Raw genomic sequence first — 22,210 nt, forward strand, 5'->3', positions numbered from 1 at the left:
ATAGCAAAATCTGAAAAAGTTTAAGATGAAAAAAAAAATTAAAATGAAATAAGAGAAAAATGCACTAGTAGTAAATTTCACAGTGGTAGTGAAAATATCACTAGCATAGCACTCATTGATGAAACGCACCTCCCACCTTACGTAAAGGACTTGCTCAAAGCACTGTGTAAATTTCAGTGTTAGAGCACTCACCGACGGAATAACCATTAAAAAAATTAGCCTTTTTTAATTTAAAATGATTTGTTAGGCACTGACAAATATCGACAATAAATCACCATCCACTATGGTCATTATGTGCCATCACAACTTCTCATCCAATTGAAATTGAGAAATAAGATCTCCATAAATTAAAAAAAAAAAAATGAATTTATGGGAAAATAGAAATATTTAGCATTTCCCCAAAACTTTGGTTAAAATTGCAAAAACACGGCGAAATAATGCAGAGTCAAAACACTTTGACTACGAGATGAATGATATAGTCTCTTGCAAGGAAAAAACTCATAAGAAAAATATAAACAATTAAATCTTTGAATTCCATGAAATCAAAAATATATTTATATAAAATAAAAATACAATTAAATTTTTATATTCTATTAAATTCAAATATATATTTCTATATCTATTCTATTCCAATTCAAATATATATTTCATTATGTCTGTGGAATCTTTGCATAACTATATTTAAAATAATAATGTGAAAAAACATATAACACAAAAAAATTTCAATTTATTAAATCAATCACCCTTTCATATCACAGCTATGACATCTATTTTATTTAAATGATAAAATAAAGATTACAAAAGATATTTCATAAAATTTAAAACAAAAAAATTACCATTCTTATATTCGATATAATTTTTGGACTATTCATATTTTAAGATAATTCAAAATACATTAACTAATTTACATTATTAAAAAATAAATAAATAAAAAATTCAATGCAATATAAGATACACACAATGTTGGGGGACAACTTATATTAGAAAGTTGCATCCAATTAAAATGATAGGCTACGTTGTAAATATGAAAAAATATTGTAACAACAACTTGAGCAATTGAAAGTCTAACATTTGAAACAATTAAATGTAGTAATACATATAACATCTATGTTGTTTACGCCGGTTAGGCTGTAAATGATAAAATGAATGAAATTTAAAAATTATTATTATTTTTATATTCAATATAATTTTTCGAATATTACTATAATTTTTGGATAATTGGTAATATATAAATTAGTTTATCTTGTTAAAAAAATTAATAATAAAATTCAAGGTAAAAGTAATGTGCATACAATATTATTATTGGAGTAATTTATTTGTATTATTTATATTGGAGTTGTACTTCACACTTACATTGGTGTACATGGTGAGTATTTTTAGTTTCTTATCATAGAAAGAATATTTAAAATTACTATATAATATACACTTTATAATCATTGAGTTCTTACAACACCAAATATAAGCATATCCCCAATATTAAGTGTACATTATCTTGTCTATAATTTTATTATTGATTTTCATTAAGAATGTAAACTAGTTAATGAAATTGAGGTTATCCTAAACTATGTGAATGATCCAAAAATTATATTGAATATAAAAATGATAAGAAATTTTGTTTTACTAAACAATTTTTTCAGTGAGAAGTTGTTTTCATCAGATGGATTTTCACCTCTACCCCCCTCGCTCTGACCAAATTTGTTGGGGGGGAGGTTATATTAAAGGAATGCTCATTTACAAAAGATAGATGACACAAAATTTTCATCACAATACCTATACTAAATTTACCACATGCATGCCCAAAATTGTTAACATTGAACTGCATGGAAAGAGAAATCATTGTGGGTTATCCCTGCCCTCTCTCAGGGGTTATGGGGGTCCATCTCCACCAACTACATGGAATTCCAAATGAGCCATGTGTGCCTCAATATCATATAGGCAGTCCACTATACACCTCTGGTCCCTGCGCGGCAAGCAATAGCATCCAAGATTTCTTCTTGGCTAGATTGGATGGCATTTAAATAGGCTATTTACTTCAGCCTGTCTTCATATCAATGTTGATAAATGAAACTCACCTTCTCCCAAATCTCCCTTGGTTGCTCAATGACTAAGGCCAAGGATGGGGTTTGCTCCACCTGTCCCGAAGAGAGATTTTGGTCAAGTTATTGACTCACTTCTACCCCCACCACCTCCTCACCCTCGACAGGGTCTGCCCTCAGCTCCCTCCCTATGTCACCCCCACATTGCCCCCCATCGCGATGCAGCCTGCTGCATTGTCATATCATCTCTTCCACCCCTCCTAAACACCACAGAACTAAAGAAGGACCCCCTCCAGCAAAAAGCACCAGCCAGCCTCCAGTCACACCTAGAACCTCAATAAGAATGGTGTCCCCACTGAGCACCTCAATAGGAGACCAGACGGAAACACAAGACTCCAGTGAACATAGGATTCCCATACTAGCTCTACCCTCGCTAATAGATAGTCGAGCACCAATGAAGCCCACTGTTACTGCGATGAGCTCTCACACTCATGACTCGCCCTAGAGCGTCCCCCCTTCCTTAAACATTCAAACCCCTCCACACAAACAAAGTAGGCCCCTTCCACAGACACCAATAGGGCAAGCCCATCCTCCCATCGAAAGAAAAAACCAGTCTTTAGAGCCAAAGAACAATAGAACAAGGCTAATAGATTGTTCAGCAACGAGGCCACCCCACAGTTGACACCCTAGAGCAAACAACATGAATTGACACTAACCACCACCTTCCCTAATCAACTTACCAAACCAAACGACGAGTCAGGTTTACAGAATCCTCTCCAGTGACAATTTCAAACATAAATGGAACAACGCTCCCATTTTTAGTATAAAAATTCAAACACAGAGCCCTCACATTAAAGCTCAGAATATTACCTTGTGCATTCCTTGGTGTCACCCCTCGGTTCCCACTACATTTTACGCGCATAGCCAGGGATTTGGAGATCGAATCAACGCACTTGCTCCATGCTTAGGTTCTCCTAGCTCAAGGGTCCCAAAATTGCCTGGTGCAACTAGCAGGGATCTTCCGGTCTTGAGCAAAGATGCAAATAGCCTAGCTTTTACCGAGATCACCGCACCCTTTGCTACCTTCAAAAGGGTCATAGCAAAAACTGTAGAACTAGTGAGAGCTCCCATAAATCGATCATTTCCCCAATACAATAACTTTCCTTTCACCTTCAGGCTTTTAATTTAATGCCAATCTCACTCTCGAAACTTCCTTGAATGCAAACACGCACCAGCCCCAATTGCCATTTAAGAGCCACAACGCTATAAAAACTTGCCTTGTAATACTAAATTATGATTATTCACCTTCGATTGAAGATTAAATTTCATTTTTTATGGCATATTTATAATTTCATTTAGAAAAAGGGCAATCGATTAGATTACTTAAAACCTTTATGGTTTTATGTATTTTCACATTACTATTCTCAATATAATTTTTGTTATTGGGAGATTTTTAGAGAGATAAACGCATATTTAAGCATCAATAGAATTTAACATTTTAATTGTCTTTTTTAATTATGTAAATTTAATTTTTAGCCTATGAAATTCAAAGACGTAAATGTGCTTTTAATTTTCGTTATTAATATTTTTTAATATTTAATAATAAGTGCGTTTAAAATAGCATTTTAGTTTCTCTTTATGGTTTGGAGGTTTACTTTAATGTGATATTTTGTTTATTTAGAGATATATTTTCTTTATTTAGAGTTTGTATGCAAATTTTTCTTTTCTAAAAAAAATTCATTTTAAAAATATTTTTTTAAATAGTTTCCCATTATTATAGGGAAAAGTCGTTAATATTCTCATTCTATACCTTCAAGTACTTAAATGGTTGTTACAATGTTTTGTTACATATTTGCAGTTTAGGATATCATTTAAATTCACTTAAATTGTTGTTATAATGTATTTTCATATTTGCAAAGTAAGATATTATTTTAATTGCATCTAACTTTCAAACATATGCTTTGTCCACAATATTGTATTCACATTATACTATATTCACATCATACTTGTTTTGAATTTTATTATTGATTTTTTTAATAGTCTAAAAATTATATTAAATATATAAATGATAAAAAATTTGTTTTATGAAATAATTATTTTAAATTTTAATTCTTTAACCATTTAAAAAACACAAGCAAGATAAATGCAATATTTATAACTGCATTTTAAAAATAGATGATTGATTTTATGAGTTGAAGTGATCACTTCAAGTTTTTTTGGTTTTTATGTATTTTAGCATTGTTATTTTTTTTAGTTTTGTATTGTTATTCTAAATATAAATATAGTGATATATGTTTGTTATTTGGAGATTTTATAGAGATAGAAATATATATTTTTTACTGGAATAGAATTTACAAATCTAATTGTTTTATATTGGGGTTTTTTGGAATTCAAAGATATAGTTATTTTTTGAAATCATTTTACTCAATTCTGATGGGGTGATATATTGGACATGGTAAAGATGTAGTTTAAAAAAATTAAGAACAAAAAAAACACTTTATTAAGTCTTATTTTAGTATTTATTAATTTGTAGATTGCATGTTTTGGTTTGTCTTTTTTACCATGAATATTATTTTTATTTTTATTTATGGTCCCCCTTATTTATCTTTGTTTAATAGTTTTTCTATTTAAATATTTATTTGCTAGCTTTCATTTTTCAACATTTGATTTACTGTATTTTTTATTTAAAAATCATTTTTTTAATGATTTTTGGGTTATTATCTAAGGAAGAAATTATTTCTTTCATCATTCCACTTTCAAATGCTCAATGTGTTACAATGTTTTCTTCATATTTGCAGCTTATAATATCATTTCAATTGGAGTGACTTTCAAAAATTGGAAGGAAAATTGAGAGTCATCTTATCATTCACATTTAGTGTTTAATAATTTTTGCATTTAGTATTAAATGACTCTTACGATAATGAAATGTATGCCACAAACTTCCAATAGTGCTTAGCTTCAAAGCTTTGGTTTACCGTGTTTTGAAACCTTCAAGACTTTGATTTACATAATGAGGTGGATTTGAATATGCAATTTTATAGTTTTTTCCTTCCTTTCTTTTAAATATTTTTCAACCAAAATTTTGTCATGTTTCTTATTTCAACCCAACATAGAATCCCTTGGAAAAAATTTTACCATGTTAGTTAATATAATAAAAATTATGATCCAACAAAACATGAGTCACTAAATAAAAACCTTAAATATCCATGACTTTTAAGATACCTAGAAATCTATGGTTAATTCCTCAATGCTCTACTATAACTGGGATACTATCATAGTAACCATAATAGTTAGATCCTCCATATTTACATGAAAGTTCAAATACCCTTAGTGAGAGATAACTATATACAAAAAAATCCTTCTTTGAGACTTTGAGCTTTCACAATTGTCTCTAACCTTATTATAATGACCAATATTAGTAACGCAAGGAGAGTGTTGGTTGATAGAGATATTCCCTCCACTCCAAAAAAAGCCATCCTCATGATATTTGATCTCATATACTCTTACTTGTGGAGAATTAGATATGAGGCAAGGAAGGTAGAATCGCTAATTGTTGTGAACTAAGTCACTACATTTCCTTTTAAAAGGTTAAGCCCTTGAGTCATCCCAAGTCTCAACTTCATTATTCGTTAATATGCCTAATCCCTATGTGAATTTCATTTTAACCTATTGTTTCAGGCTAATAATAACCCCTTAAACCTAGCAAATTTTCTTCGTCACCATACTTGAAAATTAAATTCACAAGTTAATACTCACTTTTCATGCCATTTAACTATTGAACATCCCTATTCATTTACTATATGAAGCATGTGTTTTCGTCATAGGGCATGGAAGTATTCTAATTAAGGGTACACCAAACCCCAATATACATGTATGTTGGTGGTATGAGATCCCAAGGTTTATAAAGAGTCTATTACATAGTATATAGTAGGTTTAAATATTCAAGTATCATAATAAACTAGAAGTACATGCCATGTACACCAATGTGAGTGTGGAGCACAACTTCACCTATAGATAATTGAGATAAGTTACATAATTACTCCTTAAAATATAGTACAACCTCCTCCAAATAGCCAATACATTCATACATCCAAATCACATGTCACCAGTAATGATTGCATGATCGCTATATAGCAGGGAATTCACCCAGTGAACTTGTGTCATAGCACATTCATTCATGGGATTTTAAAAAATGCTCCTAATTTTAGTAGATGTTGAAAAAATACCCCGAAAAGTCCTTGTGTCGATCCCCTCTTAATACATACTTACAATTTTTAAAATCCCTATTTTTCCCAGATTTCCTAGGTATCCATTTTTTCTATGGCATTTTTAATACCCATTTGCATTTCTCTCCCTAGTATGGAAACGTAATGGAACTCTTATATGCCTACAAATAACAAAAATGATACAAAAACAAGTAACAAGTGCACTAACCATTATAACCAAATCACCTTTTCCAAATAAATAAGCCATTTGGTCTTGTGTCTTTTCGCATTGACAAATCACCAACAAATCCTCATCAAAAATCACAATGGGGCACTAGGTAATCCCGCTCTAACATGTATCCTCGTGTGGATCCTCAGACTTTTGTGTGAAACTACAATTGCATAATCACACTAGTTTACACATCTAATGATTTACAACCATTTCATCCCCCATGCTCAGTGTTTAATACTGAGAGCGAGGGCGAATGACCTAACTAGCCTCCACCATTGTAACAGCCTTAGTTAAAAATCCATGTAAAAATATATAAGACCAAGGTCATTGGGCATGTATTCCAAGCTTAATGATGGGAAAAAACGTCCTAGTGGGTATTCATTCTGTTTATTATGGCTAAAGGAAAATGGAAAAGGCAATGGCAAAGGCTTTGGAAAGGAAAAGTGGCATTAATTGGCATTTATTTATGAAAATAATGGAAATTAGGACGAAAGGAAGGTGAAAGTTCATAGGTTGTATGTGAGGAGGAAAATGAAGGAAAATAATGGAAATTGACAAAAATAGAAGCCTCATTGATAAAAATGCTTCTGAGGATCAGTGGACAGGGCTTGGCTAGTGTAGACTTTTATCAGTTTAGTTTTGGAACTCTCTCTATTCTCTCTCTCTCATACTCTTGGACACTTAGAGTTTTCTTGGAGCACTCTTGGAGGAGTGTGGCATACTTGGAGTTTTGGAGAAAGAAGGCAAAGGAAGAGCGGGAAAATGCAAGAGGACATCAGGATCAGCAGCTACAGTAGGTTTTTCTTGTAGGTACCAAGTTGCATGTATGGTTTCCTCACTAGTTTTGGAATGTATGGCACATCCATGGTGTTGTCGGTTAATTTCTTTGTTTTTCTGGTTGGTTCTCGTCTTTCCTTTAGCTTGGGTTGAGCTACTAGTTCCCGGAACCTTGTTTGGACAAGCGCTATGGAGCTCTATAACAGCTTGGGTTGAGTTACTTGTCCTAGAGCCTTGGTTGGACAAACACTCTGAAGCCCTTGATGGGTTGAGTTACTAGTCCTGGAGCCTTGGTTATACAAACATTATGGAGCCCAGAGGTAGTTGTGGGTTGAGTTACTAGTCCTAAAGCATTGGTTGGAACTTACGCTCTGGAGCCCTAGAAGGCTTGGGTAGAGACCAATCTGGTGATGGCTTCTGATGTCTGGTCGTGAGGTGGAACCATTGTTTGATGGCTTGAGGTGGTTTGGCCTGTGGAAGCCCTGGATAATTTTGATTGATGTGTTTTATGAGATCACACATTCATTCTTGGAATATGGCATGGGGATGACATTGCTTAAGAGAGATTTGGCTCAGCCATGTCTATGGTCGGGTGGTTCATGGAAGTTCTAAACATGGTTGTGCTTTGAATAATTAATATGAGGTTATTTGTCCTTGTTAATTCATGAGTATTGTACTATTTTATATGTGGATTATATGGCTATTGTTTCCTTGGTATTTTTATTGTTATTGTGTTGGTTATGAGCATGTATTATGACAGTGGCTATGTATGGCTCTCATCATGTTTTTACTTGTAAATGAATGAACAATGTATCCATGGCCTAATAGATGAAATTGTAGATAATGTGTTGAGAAATCAATGCTTCTTAATGATTCTCAGATAAGTATGAGACTCATATGCTCATTTTTGTTGTTAAGAACTATAGCTTTTATGTTTGTGGCATGTTTAACAAAATTCTTGTCATGGCCAATAGGGGTCTAGTCTAGTCCTTGTCAATTTTTTTGTAGATGTATCATTGTTTCACTGTGAAATTTCTTTTTTGAAGGTGTCATTGCATTCTAGGCAAGGTCCTAGGCTCTGGGCCAGAAAAAGTGGCACAAATCCTAGAGTCGCAGGCACAACATGGGGGGAATTCCCTGAACGCTCGCTTGCCCTTATTGTGGGAGCATCTGGAGCCTCCTGGACACATGTTGGTCCATATCAAGGGAGTGTCCAAGAGTTTGATCCATTAAAAATTAAGTTGCTCTCAGGGGTTGGCTACCTAAGTGGTTGGGATGGCTCTTGGGAGTTATGTTGTTGACGTAGAAGGTATTTGTGATGTGTTCCACCTGTTCCACTTCCTTAACTAATACATAGGGAGTCGAATCCATCCCCCACCTTCCAAGATAGCCCCTGTTTAATGATGTCAATGGAGTGTGTGATGGCCTTCTAGATGTTTGAGACCCCCATGTGGTTGTGGTAGCGGCTATGAATCCAATTTGAAATTGTTTTTGGATAAATGTACTTATTGTAAATCACATCCTTCGAGAGGCTGCTCGAGGAAATGATTTGCCAACCCAGTTTTTCACCTAGGGCCTTTACAATGTCCTAGGGTTCCTTAAGACCCTAGCCTCCCCATTTCTTGGGTTTTTCTATCCTCTCCCACTTGACCCAAGTGAAATTTTTACCTGCTTTTTTGCCCCGCCAAAGGAATTTGCAACATATCTGCTTGATTCTGCGATGAATTCCTTTTAGGATCTAGGCCAAGGACATCTAGTAGAATGGAATAGCCTCAAGGACGGATTTGATGAGGGTCAGTCTTCCTTCCCTAGAGAGCCACTTCTTTTGCGAGATGTTTATATTCGAGCTTCAATTTTTGCAAGCATCCAAGCCTAATCTGCAATGAGGTACCCATTTGGCTTAAGTCTTAAGCCCAAGCACTTCAGCCCATCCTCCAACTCTTGTCTTGTGAGCACAAAGTGTTGGGAGGCAAATATTTGTTCATTTGGGAGATAGGAGCTGAAAATGATTGTTGATTTGTCAAAATTCGGCTCCATTCCCGTAGCTTTACAAAATGGAGATAAAATTGACTTGAAACTAGAGGTATCCCTAAAGGATCCATTTAGAAAAATTAGAACATCATCAACAAAAAGAAGGTAAGAAATAATGGTCCTGTCATTGATTTCCACTCCTCCAAGAGTGTCATTTATTCTTGTCAATTTTATGAGTCTACTGAGCCCTTGCATAATCAGAAGAAATAGAATTGGAGAGAGAGGGCATCCTTGTCAAAGTCTTAGTTCGGCATGGAAGAAGTTGGAAGTTTCCCCATTGATTAGGACGCTGAAGGAAACAAAAGTGAAACAACTTCCCATCCACTTGATGAATTGGTTAGGGAACCCAATGTGTGTGAGTGTGAGCTGAAGATAAGTCCAATTAACTCTGTCAAAAACCTTATATAAGTCGATCTTGAGGATGGCCACTTTTTTGGATATGGTTTTGATGGAGTGGAGAATTTCCTAGGCGGTGCCTATGGCCTCCTGGATATGTTGGTGTCTAAGGAAGGAAAATTGTTCCTTTGAGATTATCCTGGAGAGGATTGGCTTTATGTGGAGGGCAATTATCTTGGAGGTAATCTTGTAAATGCAATTGCAGAGGGAGATGGGTTTTAAGTCATCAAAAGATTGAGGCTTATCCACCTTGGGAATGAGGGCAATGAAGGTTGAGTTGAAGGTTTCCAACATATTTCCCGAAGTTCTGCAATCTTCAGTGGCCAAAAGGAGGTCCTCAATGATAATCTCAACGAAGGCGATGTAAAATTCGATGAGCCAGCCATTCGGCCCAGGACTCTTATCTTTACCAAGAATCTTTAGGGCTGTCTCCAATTCCTCCAAAGTGATGGGAAAATTCAGCATCTCCCTTTCTTCTTCCTCAACAAATCGAGGTATTGCCTCTACCACTCGAAGGATTTCCACTATGTTTACACCTCTTGGGGTCTTGTAGATGTTCAATAAATGTTGATCCCCCAAGGCTACAATTTGTGCGAAGGTGTTGGCCTCTCTCCCATGTTGGCCCTTTAGTGCCCAAATTGTGTTGACACCTCTCGTGTCTCTGCATATTGTTGCAAGAATTATGTGTTTTCATCTCCATATTTTAGCCAAATAGCTCTACTCTTTAGGCGCCAAGTCCCTTCAGCTCTTCTTAGGAGTTTAATCTTTTCTTTCTCTAGGTTAATGAGCTGGTTCTTAGTGTGAAGTGAAGCATAACTAGTCAGCCCAAATGATTCATGCCGAGCATGTTCCACCTTAATCTTGACCAACTTCTCCTCATCTTTTTGTTTCCTTGCCTTGACCCAAGATATTGTTTTTCCTATGAGACAATTGAGGTTGTTTGAAATGACTGAAGCTAGAGACAGCCCAACTTCCCTGCTATAGTGGGTCCAATTTTCTTTAACCAAATCTTGAAGACCTTCCTCGCCGATCCATGGAGAATTGAATTTGAAGGGGGAGCCTAGCTTCCTAGCTGTCTTCAATTTCTAGGAATATCAGGGAGTGGTCAAAACAACCCCTAGAACCAACCCAATGCTTGATTCACGCAAGATGGTTTAGAAGGGGAAACTTGATGAGGAATCTGTCTAAACAACGGGCTAAGGAATTCTCCCCTATTCTTATGAGGTCATTTTCATCCAAAATTTTCTCCAAAAAGCCCCTTAGGAAATTGATTGAGCCCTATGCCCCCAAGATTCTGCTAGCCCTAGGGAGAAGTTTAGATCTCCCCCAATTATTATGTTTTCACACTGCATAAAGTTTGCTTGTAACAAGCTTTCACAGAAATGCTCTCTGTGATGGCAGGGTCCATATATATTGAAGATCCTGACAGTGATGTTGGGTGAGTTAATAATGTATGCTCCTAGGAAGCCCTGCCCTCCCCAAACATTATTGATTCTGACAGAGGATTTGGTGAAGCCGAGAGTGATTCCACTTGAGCACCCCCTCGCATCCAAAAAGAAAAATTCCCAGCCAGGAAAAAAGGGTTTAGGGTTTGGAGAACTGAGGGGCCATCTCCTAGAGTTTCTTGAAGCATTAGGAAGTTGATTCTTTCAGCTAGACACAATATTTTCAATGCCAACTTTTTATCAGGGCTGGCTAAACCCCTACAATTAAAGGATAGGCCTTTCATGGGTATACTATAGCAGGGTTCCCCTTTTCTCTAAGGACCTAATCTATGGGAATTTGAATATTAGAGGCCACCTCAAGGCTGGCTCTTTTGATAGCTTTGGAGATGCGGGATTGCCTTCCCCGAGGTGCTTTAGGGGGGAGAGGTGGGATTGGGTCCTCCTCCAATTTGAAGGCATGGAGGGAGGGAGGGATGGAGCACAGGTTGTAACAGTGGGAGGATCCAGAAGTCGAATCCCCAAGGGGCACCCGGCGCTAGATAATTTGGTTGGTAGAGTAGGGAGTGTTTAGGATGGGGTTGGGTGCACAGACCACCAGGCAACAGGCTTGGCTCGTCTTGGGCAGGGAGGAAACTATTTTCGAATTTATATGAAAATAATCAGAAACAGAAACTATATAATCAGTTGAAATATGAGAGTGAGAGGGAGAGGTGGTACCCGTGAAACCCATGCCTTCTCTTGAGCGAGCCCTGGTGATCAGAACCTCTGAGTTCTAATTTTCCGACTCTGGAGGAGCTGAAGGAGCTAAATGCTTCCTGTTCAGTCCTTTTAGCCGTCCAGATCGAAGGGTCATGATCTCAGCCATTCCCATATATGTTTGAGTATTCGCCGCGACGAAACTTCTCGAGGGGTTTGGCCTCAATCCTGTGACCAGAGGGCAAGACTTGTAGAGGTGACCAACTTCATGGCATCTCCTTCATCTAAATGGAATGCCCTCGTAGTCCAATTCCTGCCAACGGATAGTGGTTCTCAACTGAAATCGATAACATCCCACCAAACCATCTCTAGTGTCTAGGTAAACAAGGATATGGGCCATTGCTGAAATTCCAGTGTCCATGTATGATCTGTCATGGTCTAGGTAAGTACCAAGGTCATCCCCGATGATTCTAAAAATGTCCTCCGACTGGAATTGTAATGCGAGGATTGGAAGTTGGACCCTTATCGGCCCTACGCCAATGCTCTCTTTCTTTGGTTCGAAGAGTGTTGTCCATCACTTGAGAAGCATAGGATTCATTTCCAGATGCCAGTATCGGGTCAATACCCAATTCACATCATCTGGCTCAGAGAAACTTAACACAAACCATCCACTTGACATTGCCAAAACCGCAGGGAGCTGCTCTAGGAAATTCCCCCAGACTTCCATAGTCCAGCGTTTCAGGCGGCCCGACAAGTAGTTCCTTCCACGAACCTATCCCACTAAGACTGTGCTTTCTGTTAGGGAAGCTTTGACCATGCCAATGCCTTCTCCAAACACTAACACCTGACCCCTTTCCCTTGTCTTGGAGAGCTTTGACTACTTGCCCTCCTTCGCCTTCGAATCTTGGATAGTAGTGTGGCGACTTCTTGATCTCGTCGGGCTGCCTTCCGGGTCTGAATCTCTGGGTTCTTCCCTTACCAGCTCATTGTTCACCAAGCCCTACAAAAATCCTGAAGGCTGAAGATTATTTCTTGGGTCGTAATGCGCATAGGGGTCCTGAAAGGGTTTGAGCGTGCTAGGTAAGATGTTTACAGTTCCAGGGAAACATTCAGTTTAATATGGCCAAACCCCAGTTCTTTAGAAGTAGAAGCCATGAAACCCTCCATGTTCTGTAGTCCCTCAATTTGCGGTTGTTGTCCGCTCCAGGCAAGAAGGTTTGACAGTGATGGAATGGAAAAGAAGGGGGAACTGATGCCTTCTACAAGGCTAATAAAGCCCTCAGTAACTGCCACGGTCGGTTGAGTGATGTCCAAACCTTGCAGTGGGACTTCCATGTCTGTCAAACCAATGTCATTTTGGTTAACCTGTTCATCCGGTGTAGAGGCAATAGCCTGTCTAACCCCCTCTTGGTTTTGCGGACGGGAAGCCACAAAAATCTCGGTTTCGGAGTACTTGTCTAAGGTGTAGTCAATGAGCTCCTCCTCGTAACCCTCCTCCATCCATGGCATTTGCAAAAAAAAACTAAAGGGTGCGGGTCAATAACCACGAACCAACGAACCCAGGTAACTGTTGCGGGTAGAGCACTTGCCACCAATCCTTTAAGCAGTGACAGGTATCGCCCAGGTAACCACCTTGCTTATGTTAAGGAAGCACAAAACCATAGCTTAGTCGATGGCATAGTACAGGGGCCGAAATTCTGACCGGGTAACTACAAGGCTTGTGATGGTAAACTAATCGACATCATTTGAATATTATTGTTGACACCTGTTGCACGTTGTGTCAAAGGGAATCCTCGTGACAGTTCTGCTTAAACTTCACTGATGCCAACCTCGCATAAACCTGAAACGTAGTGCCGAGTGAGGGAGAGTAGTGTCAAAAATTGACCTGGCTTCGAGTCCCTTGCCCTTTGCTTTTTCCCCATCGGCACTCTCCAATGTTCAGGGTTTGAGGAATATAATCCATAATCTATTATTTCGAGTTATTTCTATTTTAACGTAGAGTTATGTTTAATTTTTTTATTTTATTTCTGACCAAATATAAATGTTTAAGGTAAAGTTAATTTTATTTTTATTTTTATTAATAAATATAATTATTAATTTTATAAATGTATTTTATTTTTATTTTATTTTATTTGACCAAATAAAATGTTTACATAATTTATTTCATTTTTTTTAACTTTAATTATAAAAATGTTAGTCTAAATTCTCATCAATGGGATACAATAATAGGTAAAATCCTTCTCATTAACCCATTAATGCAATACAATAATAGATAAAAACCTTTTCGAAAATGAAGAAGAATTTAAAAATCAAATTTTGAATTAGTCAACATATATATGAAATAGACTTTTCGCCAAAGTTAGGTGATACAATTTCAAGCAAGATTGTGATTTTGCTGTTTAAAATAATTTTTTTTTTTTAAGTATAAATAGATTCAATACCCTAGAAAAACTTTGGGATACTCAAATTCTACAAATTAAATAATTTAAATTTAAAAATATCTACCTGAATTTGGTTAAATTTACACAGAAAAATGTTATTTCCTCTATATGTTAGACTAAACTTAACTTATATAGACACACACATGAACTTCTCATTAATTAAAAAAACAAATAAAAAAAGTTTAAGAACACCACCATAATCTAAAATGTGTTGTTGGGTTAAATTTTAATACAACCATTATTATTATTTACTTATTCTATTAACCACATTTATATCAATAATTAGGGTTTACATCTAAAAGATGTTTGATATAGGCATTAGTTAGTAAGTGAACATTATGTGAAAATGGATAAATTAAATTATTTAGTGGAGTATATTATCTTCAATATTGAAAGTTTCATTATAATTTATTTCTACTTTTTAAATTTTATTTTTTTATAGATATTTTTAAATTATTTTAAATTATTTTTTTCCATATAAACATTTTATTCATATGATTTACTTTTTTTGGCTTCCATATAACCAACCATTTCACTCTAGTTTGTGGAGAAGGATAAGATCTTTCTTTGGGTGTGCATGGTTCATAGTTGAATAGAGAGTTATAAGAATAAAATGGTATAGGTCCAACCTAATACAACCAATACATTATTGATATATAGGTTTATTACCTTACATGTAGAATTGCAAGTAAGATGAAAAAAGCAATCATTAATATTAAACACTTGAAATAAACTAAATTTATATATAATTCAAAATCTTTAATAACAAAACTATATGTAAATTTTCATATATCGGAGAAAAAAAATACAATTTATTTGGAACCACAATTTATTTGGTTTTTCAAATTAAAAAAACGAAATTGGTCCATATATTAATTTACTAAATATTTTATTTATAAAATTTATCTTTTTAGTTTTTTAATGTTAATGGACCAGGTTTAAAATAAAAAAAGGTTAACCATTTTATATTTTATTTATATAAATTACCCTAGTTTTCCAAATTGAAAAAATGAAATTAGTCCATATATTAATTTACTAAATATTTTATTTATAAAATTTATCTTTTTAGCTTTTTAATAGTTAACGGACCATGTTTAAAATAAAAAAATTGTCGGTTTTATATTTTATTTATATAAATTAACCAATATATCATTGTTATTTTGAATTGCTAACTAACTATGCTTAAAATAGAAAAGTATCGTGATTTAAAAATAAAAACAATGGTGGCATCTCCTCAAAATAGTGAAATGTCATAATGGCACCCTTTCATTTTCTTGATATTTATAATGAGCTTTGATATATCATTTTTTTTAAGTTAAAATCTTTTGTCGAGCTATAAGGGATCTGTGAGAGTACAGAGAGCACATCACGAAGCTTAGAACAAAACTAGCCTTTTGATTTAGGCGAACTTGTGCAAAATGGGTGAAGAGAATTATGCAGGCTCGTTAGAGGTGCCAGTTGGTCAGTTTGCTAATTTTTATTCTGAAACAGGCGAGGGTAAAGAGAGGAAGTTAGGCTAGAATCCCCTAGTTGTGTTAGATCACCGTAATGAGGGTGGTGAGAAGGAAAAGCTAAGGTTGGAAATTGCTTCATGTGCCCAAATTAGTGTTTCGAATATTCTGGGTAGTCAGAATTCTGTCACTGAAATGTAAATGGAGTTTGGGGTTAGGAAGAAACAAATTAATGATAAAGCAGAAAAGATAGAGAGTGGTACTAGTGTTTCGAATATTATGGGTAGCCAGAGTTCTGTTGATGAAATGATTTGGGGTTATGGAGAATGAAATTAATTATGGAACGGAAAAGATAGAGAGTAGCGGTTTTCGGGAGTACGGTCCTCAAATTTCGACAACAAATTCTGAATGGTGGATGCCAATCATTAGAAGCGAAATTGATTTAAAAACTATTTCGTGTGCCAACCCTAACACCGAAGTCGAGAGTTTGAAAAGGGCCATCAAACTCCGCAATGTATCACCTAATCGCGATGAGGGTGGTGAGGCGCAAACAGCACGTGAATGCGAGGAGTTAGCGAAAATTAGGGTAAAAAAGTCAAACTGGAGGGAAACACTCAAGGGGTCTGGTGAGGATTTTAATACTGAAAACCCTAGAAAGTTCAAGACGGCAATTGGGTCCCAGATATCCAGCACACCGGTTTCTTACACAAAACTGGACTGGTCCATGCCACTCCATTTACGCTACGCAGGGTTCGAGAACATGCCGCCTGCGCAGCGGGATGATTCCATGTTTCTCAAGAGCCAGGAATATGCACCCAAATTGCAGATGGGGGTTGCTAGGAAGTTGGGAAGGAATCCCCTGGCTGTGGCACATGACAGCGAAGAGGGATATGATAAGAAGAGGGGTCGGAAACGAAAGGACGAAGAAGAGGAGGATCCCAGGAAAGAATTTAAAACACAATCTATATGTCGTAGGGCACTAAATTTACGCGATGCACAATTCGAATTTAATCCGCGTGTGGGTCCTTCTGATTTTTCTGAATTGCCGGGTCCTATGAAGCGAAGCAGAAAGCAGATTTCTCCTGGTGTGGAACGTGAAGTTTCGACATTTCTGGATCCCCAAATGGTGGTGGGAGGTAATACCGAAGTCCAGGCTCGGAAGCAGGGCAGAAAACCCCGGAGCGTGTCACATGAGGTGGACGAGGTTCCTCCAAAGAAGCCGGGAAGGCCCCGGATCGTGTCACAGAAGGTGGACGAGGTTCTGTAAATGTGTTAGAAAACCTGCACAGATGAATCTAGCTAGTAAAGGTTGAACACACAGCTTTGCAGAGCAAAAACGCTAAAAGAAAATCGAAAGAAGAAAAGAATGATTCAATTGAAAATTATGTTACAATGCTCATGATATAGCATTACTGGGTGAAGATCCCAAGGTAATGACTATAGTGGTGATCAATGAGAAGACTCAACACCTACAACAAGTTCCGGAGATAACTAGTCAGTCGCGGAGTTAAAGAAGGAGCAAATCAAGGAGTAAATCATGCAAAAGGAATTTTGCATGCAATCCCATGCTCTAACTAAAAGTCCGCATGTAGATGTGTAGTAGTTCCAACACCCCCCCTGAACACCACTATGGGAAAAATAGAAAATGGGCCCTGGCAACTAAGGCCAAAGGTCACCCAAAATACAGTGCAACTTGTACTAAAATTGAGGAAAGAGGGAAAACCTCGTGGGAAAAACCCCCCCTCAAAATACAATGTAATCAAAAGAGAAGAGGAAGAAAAATACAGTTGCTAAGCAATCGTGTCCTTCACTCCAAGACGATCACGCAAAGAGCGAAACTTCTGCTCAGTGAATGTCTTGGTGAAGATGTCTGCAGTCTGTTCTGCTGAAGGACAGAACTGCAAATCAATGACCAGATCATGTACTAAGTCTCTGATGTAGTGCATATGGATCTCTATGTGCTTCGTCCGCTGCCGCTGTACTGGATCCCTGCAAAATTTGAGAGTGCTCTGGTTGTCACACCAGATGACAATGGGCTGGTGGAACTGGACGCCCAACTCAGTGAGGAAGTGTTGTAGCCACAGAGCCTGAATGGTGATGTTGACTACTCCTCGGTATTCAGCCTCAGCTGAAGAGAGAGCAATAGCAGCTTGCTTCTTGCTCGACCAACAGATAGGGCCAGATCCTAGACTGAGTGAATATCCAGAGGTGGACTTGCGATCAATGCTGTCTCCCGCCCAATCAGAATCTGTGAAGCCAAGGAGATTCAATGCAGTGCCTGCTGCATAGTGAATCCCGAAGGTGATGGTGCCCTGCACATATCGGAGGATGCGCTTGGCAGCATTCCAGTGTAGCTCATGCGGCTCCTGCATGTATCTGGAAACTGCCCCTACTGCGTATGAGAGATCTGGTCTGGAGTGGGTGAGGTACAATAAGCTCCCCACTAGCTGTCGGTAGAGAGTGTTGTCAACTAATGGAGTGTCACCTCCATCCTCAAGGCGGACCCCAGACAGAAAAGGAGTCGGTGCTGGCTTGCAGTCAGTCATGCGAAATCTCTCAAGGAGATCCCGTGCATACTTAGCCTAAGAGAGTTTGATGCCTGTGGCATTCTGGCTGATCTCAAGACCAAGAAAGAAGTGTAATGGACCCATGTCCGTCATCAAGAACCTATCATGCAAGGCCCTCTTGACTGTAGCAATGGCTGAAGCCGAGCTGCTAGTGATTAGGAGATCATCTACATACAAAACTAAGATAAGAAGAGAATCATGTGTCCTAAGCATGTAAACATTCGGATCAGACTTACATCTTTCAAAGTTTTGTGATAAGAGAAAAGAATCCATCTTCGCGTACCAAGCTCTCGGGACTTGCTTAAGGCCGTAGAGAGATTTCTTCAGTCTGCAGACCAAAGATGAATCCTGAATGAAACCCTGTGGCTGCTCCATGTAGATCTCCTCAGATAAGTCTCCGTGAAGAAAGGCATTCTTCACATCCATCTGATGTACTTCCCACCGCTGGGCAGCCGCAATGGCAAGTGTAAGGCGTATAGAATCCATCTTTGCTACTGGAGCAAAGGTCTCGTCATAATCAATGCCATGCACTTGTTGGAAGCCTTTGGCTACTAGCCTTGCTTTCCGTCTGGTGATTTGCCCATCTGCAGCACTCTTGGTCCTGTAGACCCATTTGCATCGGACAAGTTTCCTTCCTGAAGGAAGGGGGACCAGATCCCAAGTCTGGTTCTCGAGGAGGGAGTTATACTCCTCCTCCATGGCGGACTCCCAAGATGGATGCCCAGCAGCCTCAGCATAAGACTGTGGATCAGAAGACTGAACCAAATGACAATGCCAGGAGGGCGATGGTTCAGTGGCAGTGAGGACAAGAGGAGGCTCAATAAACTCTGAGCTAGTCCTCTGCAGATCAGAATTATCCCCCACAAGACCATTTCTAGCAGCTGGTTGGTCTTGTGCATATATCTCACGTAAGCTCCTTGTTCTCTGATTTATGACAGGGGAATATGATTCACTGCTGGAAGCCCGATCTGGGCTTGGATGTGGATCATCATTTGCATGCACTAGATTTGTATCTGAAGACTCTGTCTTTGCATCTGCATGCTCTTCCTCGGCATCTGCATGATCTGTATCTGCATCTGAATGCATTGAGTCATCATCTCGGACATGAGGTAGATAAAAAGTGTCTGCATGCGGCGCTTGAGGTGCATGCGAGAGACTTTCCTCAAATTTGACACTTCGCTCAATGATGAGCTTGTCCGTAGAGGGAATCAGGAGTCGATATCCCTTCACACCATCAGGGTATCCAACAAATATGCACTCAATGCTCTGTGGATCAAGAGCTTTCCTCTTTTCAGAGGGGATCCGGGCCCATGCTCGAGAGCCGAAAACACGGAGGTGAGTGACCTCTGGTTTAGTGCCGCTCCAAGCCTCAAAGGGGGTCTGGTCCTTGACAGACCTATGAGGAGATCTGTTCTGGATGTAGTTAGCACAATTAAGTGCTTCGGCCCAAAGCTTATGAGGCAGTGACTTGGCATGCAACATGCAGGAAGCCATCTCTTTGAGAGATCGATTCTTTCTCTCAGCAACTCCGTTCTGCTGCGGAGTGTATGGAACTGTGTACTGCAACTGTATGCCGGACTGAAGGCAAAGGTTCCGAAGTGCTGTGTTAACATATTCCCCCCCATTGTCTGTACGGAGGGCTTTGATCTTTCTCTCTGACTGTGTCTCAACTAGTGCTTTGAAATCTTCAAAGTGCTCAAAAACTTCAGATTTGTTCCTGAGAAGATACACCCAAGTATACCGTGAGAAATCATCAATAAATGTAAGCACATACCTTGCTTTGTTGATGGAAGGATGAGGAAAAGGCCCCATGAGATCACTATGGATCAGATCTAGAGGAGAGGATGCTCTGTGAGTCTTGCCGGTGTCAAACTTTTCTCTGGGATGTTTGCCAAGAACACACCCTTCACAAACTCCTTTGGAGAAACTGATATTTGGCAAGCCTTCCACCATCTCATTCTTGCTTAGCTGCTGCATATACCTGTAATTTAAGTGACCAAACCTCTCGTGCCAAAGCCTACTACTATCATCAGCATGTGTAAGCAATAAGGAGGATTCATATTCAATAAATTCAGAAAATGTATACAGTCTGGCTCCATTGTTTACCTCACCAGTTGCAATTTTGGCATTGCTATGTAGATCATATATGTTCACTGCATCTAGAGTGAATTCCACTCTCTTTCCGGTGCCGGAATGAGTGATCTGATAAACTGAAAGCAGGTTTACCGAAAGTTTTGGAACATGAAGCACATCTTCAAAGCTTCCGTGTAAAAGTTCCACTCTACCTTTTCCGGTGACCTCAATAGGTGAGTCATCTCCCATGAGGATGGGAGGTCCTTTGCATGCATCCAAAGAGGAATATACTTCCTTTGCAGTAGCCATATGATGTGATGCACCAAAATCTATAATCCATGCATCAGGAGAAGAATTAATTGCAACTAAAGCATGAAAATTGTTACCTTTCCCGTGTGGCGGATCCTCAATTTTCTTCTTGGCGCCCTGAGGGATGTGGTCCCCAAGGTTGTGCTTCTGAAGGATTTCTGCCATTTGGTCAATTTGTTTCTTCATGCAAGAGGATTCTGGATGGAATCCTCTTTGACAGTAGGTGCATCTGTTTCCTTTCTTTCCTTTCTCATTTCTCGAGCCAGAGGAGTCATTGAAGGGCTTGGTGTACCCTTCCTTCTTTGGATGGGAATGTGCTTTTCCTTTGTCTTTTTGCTGCTGATTTTTCTAATTTGAATCAGATCTGTGATTTTTATTGTGGCTGCCATCATGCACAGCAAGTGCATGTGCTTTTGGAGGTTTGATTTTTCCCATGCCAATGAGTTTATCTTGCTCAAAAATAAGGGACTCCATAAATTCTTTGAGAGAAGGCATAGTGTAGGATTTACCTGTTGCGAGCCTTACTGAATGAAATGTAGACACAAAGACGGAGTATTCCGGTCCGAGCTTTGACATAATAGAGAGAACTTGGCGACTCTCCTCCTTGGATTTGTCAATTCCACAACCCTTGAGTTGCAGCAATAGATCATTATATTTGGTGAAGAAATCTTGAATTCTGTCATAGTTCCGTGGATCCAATGATAGCAGCTCCACTTCGAGCAGATGTCCTTTCATCTCATCCTGTTTCCTGTAGAGCTCTTCAACCTTTTTCCAAATCTCATTGGGAGTATTGCAGGCAAATAGATGAAACTGCAACTCTGGAGAGATGCACATGCATATGGATCCGTGGGCCTCATCCATACGGTTGAGGTACTTGGATTTCTCTATCGCTGAAGTGGGTTCCACTTCTGTAGCCATGGTAATCCTGTACAACCCTTTATGACGAAGGTATCGAGCCATTTGATCCTTCCATTCATGATAGTTGTACGGTGTTAGGATCGATGCTTTGGGAAACTCCATTTTTCTGTCAATCTTCGATCTCCAAGCTGTAATACTTGCAAAATAAAGTACTGGTGCGCCTTTTATCTAGCAACCTGTGGGCTCTGATACCATGTAAATGTGTTAGAAAACCTGCACAGATGAATCTAGCTAGTAAAGGTTGAACACACAGCTTTGCAGAGCAAAAACGCTAAAAGAAAATCGAAAGAAGAAAAGAATGATTCAATTGAAAATTATGTTACAATGCTCATGATATAGCATTACTGGGTGAAGATCCCAAGGTAATGACTATAGTGGTGATCAATGAGAAGGCTCAACACCTACAACAAGTTCTGGAGATAACTAGTCAGTTGCGGAGTTAAAGAAGGAGCAAATCAAGGAGTAAATCATGCAAAAGGAATTTTGCATGCAATCCCATGCTCTAACTAAAAGTCCGCATGTAGATGTGTAGTAGTTCCAACAGGTTCCTCCAAAGAAGAAAGGACAGAAACCCAAAATGAAAGAGGAGCTGTTCAAGCCTGGGTGCAAAGTTCACAGTTTTCGACCTCAGGA

This window comes from Pinus tabuliformis, chromosome Q, assembly GCF_031772625.1.
Source record: "Pinus tabuliformis cultivar Carrire ecotype Pingquan chromosome Q, CPIR1, whole genome shotgun sequence".
NCBI lineage: Eukaryota > Viridiplantae > Streptophyta > Pinopsida > Pinales > Pinaceae > Pinus > Pinus tabuliformis.